A 7,183-nucleotide genomic window follows, 5' to 3' on the forward strand; every position below is an offset into this window, starting at 1 on the left:
TATCCATTTATTTTGAAAACCCGTCATAAATAGACGTTTCCCGACCTGATAACATTTAGCTAATAACAGCATTCTATTTTCAAATAACGCGTGGGTAACTACCCTCAATATAGAAATAGAACATCAAAAAAAGTTGGTGTTATTCAACTCGCATAAAGTATTTTATTTATATACATAAATACTCTTTAGATCTGTAACCTCATTTGAATTTCAGCTTTTCTCTTTTGGCAGTCATTTCTGAGCTAAGACTTGTATTAAAATACGTTTGAATGAGTATTAATTACAAATAAGCTGTTTCTCGTGACGTTTGTGTGTCCTACATGGCTATTTTGGAAGTAAATAGTAGGTCTTCTTATAAAATATCAGCTGAATGATCGAACTCAAAACCTTTTGCAATAGATGTTTTTGATTGCAAATAATACATTTAATGTCAAAATTGTGATACAAATTATGCGCATAACGTCTTGCTAATGGGGTTTTCAAAAACATTCAAATTACATACACAGAGACACCTAGACTCAAGATACAATTTTTATCCTACGCGAGGATCGAACCTGCTACACGTTGGATACAGTGGATTTTTCTTGGTGACCTCAACCACTTGACTATCTGTAAAGTCAAGTAACGGAAAGCGCTTTAATTCTTCTTAGAAGTCGTGAATAAAACTTCTATTAAAGTCTCTATAGATTACTGCCTGAGAATGATGTGCCCTGATGTTGCCTAGCAACGCATAAACAACGCTATTGTTTACTAAACTGTGATAAAAAGGTACCTACATTGATCTGATTATGCGTTTTTGTAAATATCAATGTGTAGGAATTATTACTGTGCACTGTGTAACGAACTTACGAGTGACGTTTAAATTGTATCTTAATAGTTATCTAACTGAGGGACGAATTATAATTTTCCTATTATACCCAGTCATCGTCAATGTTGAATATGTGTAATCAAATAATTTATGAGACTCTAAAAATTACAACAATAATTATGGTTAGAACATAAAGCCTAAATCTACGTTGGTACTAGGAAACAGTTCTTGAATTCCGGGCTTAAAAAAGAATGGTTCTCATATTCATTCAAAATAATATTTCTGTAAATACCACAACAAATACATATGCAGGTCGCGCAGCGACAGTTGACGTAAAGAACAGCTATTTTTAACATTTCGTCTTCAAAGACTAACGAACAATTTTTATTTTTCATTAAATACCCATGAGACATACACACTGGCAGCTTTATTTACCTAAATTGCATCAAAAATTTAAAAGAAGTATTTTTTGACGGCAATTTTGTAAAATATGAGCGTCGCGTTTGAATCAGAAACATGTTTTAGTTGCAGCAATTATTGAAATAGAAATCTGAAATTGTCAACTCGCAGTGAGCTAGCGTGGTAATCAATGTTCGATTTTTCCAATCTATGAAAGGTCCTCTACTTTTTTTTCTAAAGGAACGAAGATTCAGGAATTTTATCCTTCCGTCGCGGGAGGTTTTACAAACATTCAATTCACTTACACAAACACACCCGATTCCGGACAAATATTCGTGGATCACATAAGTTGGCCTGACAAGACCTAGAAGATCGCCTTTTGTTTGATTCCCCTGTCCACCTCAGGATCTGACTATCAATGCAGAGCTCACTCTGTTACAACTTTTTGTTACATTGAGTTTCTTGAAGTGAATCCACAATTGTTTAAGAAAGGTTTCATCACGCGTGTTTATCGGGATGGCTGTGATCGGCGGGTTCAAATAGCTGCCTGGCAAACTTCAGCTCATTCCAAAACTAGTCGGGCGATCCCGATGAATACACATGACTTAACCGTTCTTGGCTGATAGGTATGCCCTTTCTCCACAAACCCAGCTATTTTCCAAGCTACGACACCAGACACATTAGCGATAAACTGTTTATTTCTCCGGCTTAGTTCATCCGGTGTTTGTTTTTAGTACATTTCAATCGTTCACCGATCGTGTAAATAATTAAAATATCCGTTCGTTACTGTTTTCTTCAATTTCCTGTGTTCTTGTTGCTTCGTAGTGACTCGGGAAGGGTATTCAATTTGTTCAGACCACCCTGTTTTTTGGAATGAACAATATTATAAATATTGTTTCGAAACAATATAGCTTCTTGAAGTAGAACTTTTGAGTCTGAATTTAAAGTAAATTATCGAGCCTTCCGAAATACGTTGTAACTTATTTCGACTTAGAAGGTCACCCATCCACGGACCGACCGCATCAAGCGTAGCTTAACATGTGATCGATCAACTTTTGCAGGTGAAGCTGAGCCACGAGCTTTCTTCTATACTTATATAACATGAAATACATTTGCATCTGCAACAATTTCTATCATAATAATATTAACTCATACAAATGAAAAATTGACATCCGCCATTTTGGATTACTGACTAATGTCATTGTTAACTGATCAGGCAATTGTTTTGGTCGTTAATCAATAGTTAAGCGTCATCTCAGTTGCTGGTTGTATGTGTTGTATGTATGAGATGTAGATATGTATGGGTTGTCAATTACAAGCCGTTTGTTTTAGTAATGTGTGAACTTGCGATGGGTGAGCTTGTGTGATTGTGTTGTAACTAGTAAGTGATTTTTTTTGTTGGTAATATTTTTTAATTTAAATTTATTTATGATGGTTGTGAGTTTTCGGTTGGAGAGTAGAGATTTCTGAATAGAAGAGTTTATGTGAGAAATTTTGGAGGCGTTAACTAGGCAGGTTAAGCAAAGGGCTAATAAAAAGGTGTTAATTTTGCCGATGAAATCTGAACGAATTTTTAATTAAAACATTTATTTATCTTAGTGAGAAAAATAATGTTGAAGTATTTAATTAATTTCGTATCTTTATTATGGAAGATTCAAATTCTTTTATGTCTTTAATAAAGACTTAATATTTAATAAGCGTATCCTACACGAAAATCAACGTATTTTTTTTCAAAGGTTTATGATTTGATTAAGAGATTAAAGTTTCCTGTGTACAAACTTCACCTCTTTTTAATATTAGTGTAAATATCTGAAAGTAGATAAATAAGTTAATAGTTTTATCTTTGATCCTAATTACACTTCATTAGAAGAACCGTAGTAACTGGACCGTCACATCACTTATCAAAATTTAAATCAAAACTATATTTCACTCTTGTCTTCTGTAAAATCGAATTTCAATTTCACTTAATCTGTTAACTGAATCGTTAATCTTAAGTATTTTGTATTAATTATGTTAACTTATTAAAAAGTAGTATTTTTTTAGCTTGCCTTGTAAGAAATATATTTACATTTTAATGCCTTTATGTGATTTTCTAACTATGTGTTATTTATTATAAATTATAATAAATAACACATAGTTAGAAAATCACATAAATGTTTTTTTCTGTTTTTTTCCATTTTCGTACCCAAATGTTAAAAACGGTTTTTTTTATCCATGGTTTGCATTTTGTACGTACGTCTTTACCGAGTTATGAAAAAAATAAATCCATAACAATCAGATTGTACATAATTGACTGTAAAATGATGTTTTTAAAGTAGATGTTAGCTCACTGTAGTAAAGCAATAATGCTTGGAATATCTTTAATCATTATGTACTATCTCTCAAAGTAATAAGAATCCATACAAAAACATTAATTACCGTCTTTCTTGTTCCAGATATCGAATCTTCAAAACAAAATGATACCACACTCGCTGTAACTGAAGATTGAACCTTAACCTCTTAAATTTAAAGTGCAGTTTCAATTAAACCGGGTATATGTGTGATAAAGGGGTGCGTAGTGATAAAATGACGAACATTACTCCTGAAACAAGGATTATGATGATGAGGTCTAACGATGGAAGAAACAGTTATAGGAGACAGGTATGTACTGATTAATATACTAACTACATAATGAGAATTAATGCCCTGGCTAGCCCTTTCCCAACTATGTTGGGGTCGGCTTCCAGTCTAAACGGATGCAATAATACCAGTGTTTTACAAGGAGCGACTGCCTATCTGACCTCCTCAACCCGGTTACCTGGGCAACACGATACCCCTTAGTTAGACTGACTATCAGACTTTCTAGCTTCTAACTACCTTTAACGAATGTCAACGATGTAAAAATAACAATCGGGACCAATTCCTGAATCATTTAAGGTGACTTCAGAGTCTTCAGACACACGAAGGATTTCGTTATGACATAAATACCGATAGTTTTAACCTGTGATCGATCAACTTGTGCAGTTGTAGTAAAGCCACAAGCACTGCTGTCTTGTTAATTGAAAAAAAGTATAATAAGAAACTAACTAATTAGTGCAAATGTAAAGGCTACGATGCTCACAAATAAAGCAGCTATTTAATGTGCTTTTACTGACTATCATACACCTTAGAACACAGATAATATGAGATTTGTAAGAGGTCTCGGAAGCGATCAATTTTTTTTGCCAAATATATTATTATGTAGTTTTTATTTTGATTCATATTTGTTGGATAATTTGCGCTATTGGTTTGAAAGATTTCTCAAACATGGACATATTCATATACATTATATTTATTTGCATTCTATGACATGTACACAGACATTAATAATATGTATTTTTATGTTCTACAGTTATTTAATAAATATCTACTTCTTAACAAAATAACGTAATAAGTTGCATACACTTTTATTTTGAAGTATAATATGTACTTCAAACGGTATGCTTTACGCTGGACTCTAACAAGTTTGATCATCTGTGGGCACTTAAATTTAATTGAAAACTTGCAGTTTCAGTATTAACAGTTACTCAATCCATCAAATCTAAAACAATAAAATGTACCGTTTGCTAAGTCATACCTTACAGGGTAACCTTTACATCTTTACGGTAAAACTAAGCTATTATAAAGCTATTTTGATGACCTAAAATGGTATTTTAACGCTGCAGAATAAGGGACTGGAAATGGAACTTCGAAAAGGTTTTAATAGACATTGCCATGTATTGCTGTGATGAAAATCTTTCACAAAGATGGTGCGAGACGAAGGACTGATAGCCGAGTGGTTGACGTCACCACATCAAACCCATTGAGCGCGACGTGTCTTGGGTTCGATTCCCGCGTAGGGATCAGTGAATGCTTGTCCTCAGTGAATGAGTGTCTTTGTGCATGCGACTTGAATGTTTGTCAAACTCCCGTGAAAAGTGTCTTTTTTATGAAAATATTGCAGTTGCTTCATGGTATCCGATTTATTGATATCATTTTTTAAATTTAATGAACAATTACATAGTAAATAGTTTTCTGTATAATGTTTGTCTGTATGGTCATTATCTGTCTGTACAAGAAAAGTATCCGATAAAACGGGTACCGATGAATTAAATTTGTAAGACATAGCGTGTCTGGCCTGTATTATCGTACGTCGGTCTTATAATACAGGTCGTTGAGGACCGATGAATCATAAGATCAGATTGTTCCCGCTTAAAAATAGTGTAACTGCTAATTAAAGAGGCATTCTAGTCCAGTTCTAAATTCCGTTGAATTCGGTCACCCTGTGTCATTTAATTCTACGTTTTTATACACCATGTATATTGCTACGGAGTTCTAATATCAGTAGAATTAAAAATATAATTTAGTAGAAGAATAAACTGGTTTTCAGGCTTGCATACAGGTTTCTATATACAAAAAAACTTCAAATTATTCTCATAAACGTTTACTGTTAACTAAGAGTCTCATAAATTTTGTTTATTTCAAAGAAAATTATAGTGCAACGGAATCGAACGCAAATCGTCTTGTTTTACAGCCATCAACTTGAAAGCTGAGCTACTACTTATGATACATCTTAGTTCGATGTCCAATGCAACAGATGAGCTAATAATAAACTCGTTTCAACTACCATAAATAATAATAAATAACAAAATCCATCATAATAATATAAACAAATTAAAATTCACTGCAATAATAATTCAATTTAAATAAAATTATACGTTCGGCATTTGTTTCACAATCCGTCAATTTCAGTGGCATGAAGCAAGGCCATCATTTTCTTAACCGTTAAAAGATATTAAAAACTCTTAAGACAATGCGAATAAAGTTCAAAATCCCGTAGCAAAATATGGATATAAATTTGTCAACGCCAAACGTCATCATGCGGTTGATATGAAACTTATGTAATAGAAATAAGGTTGGTTTTTCCATGTTTAGTTGTTGATTTAATTTTGTGAAGGGGATAGAATGTATGGCAGTGTGTCGGTCGTTGACCCGTCCAAATGTTAGAAGTCTAGCGGACGCTTTCTGATAAAATAGGGATGTACCGGGATGTGTATCGAGGTCGATGTATTTATCTTTTCGGAACAGGTTCGGGGATGTTGTAACGATGTGGTGACACTTTTAGGATAGTGCGAGAATTTTTTTATGTTGGATATAGAATAGGTATTAGCGAATACTGATGAGAGAATTATGTCTTAATAGGAATTTTATGAATTAAGTAGTGAGATTTAGAAATTAGAATTGTATAGAGATTGTGGTAACATATTTTGAAGCTATCTTCCATATGTGTTTTTGTCATCGGTTTGAATAAGCTGTACTTTTCAGGATTTTAACAAAAAAAAATATCGTATTTAGAATTAAGATGTTATCAATATGTGGGAACTAAACCAGAAAAAACTAAAATAAAAAAAAAAAAATCGTTCTTGATACAACACACGAACATTAATTGAACAAATAATATTTTTTCCACTAGCGTTCAAAAAAAAAACTTAGTCGCACGACTACAATAAATATCGATAACTTTAATCCCAATACAACTGAGTCCAATTTATCGATAAATTTGAAGTCCCATGAGTCTCATCACTAAAAGCCCATTCACACATGGCGCTCGAAACATTGATCGATCCTCGGTACGTGTACAACAGCACCCTGTATATGTTTGTAGACAAATGATATATTTCTATGTTCCGTAGGAATGTGAGAAAAAAAGATATTCGAGAAAAACGGGTCGCGTTAGTGTCGACTTTAAATTATGTCACCGAGTTTATAGCTATGTTGATGTTACGTGTTACTGGGCAACGGTTAAATTCTTTTTTGGTATGTTTAGGTAGGAAATTGTTAGTTTTTTTTTAAAGAAAATTTTATGTCTCAATTAATCAATTTGAAGTGATAGTATATTTTAAAGATGCATTTACCTTAACATAGCATGTTGTATCTTTCATGAGGCGGTAATTATTATTAAATAACTTAGGGTTTATT

This window comes from Trichoplusia ni, chromosome 18 (genome assembly GCF_003590095.1).
Source record: "Trichoplusia ni isolate ovarian cell line Hi5 chromosome 18, tn1, whole genome shotgun sequence".
In the NCBI taxonomy this organism is placed as follows: Eukaryota; Metazoa; Arthropoda; class Insecta; order Lepidoptera; family Noctuidae; genus Trichoplusia; species Trichoplusia ni.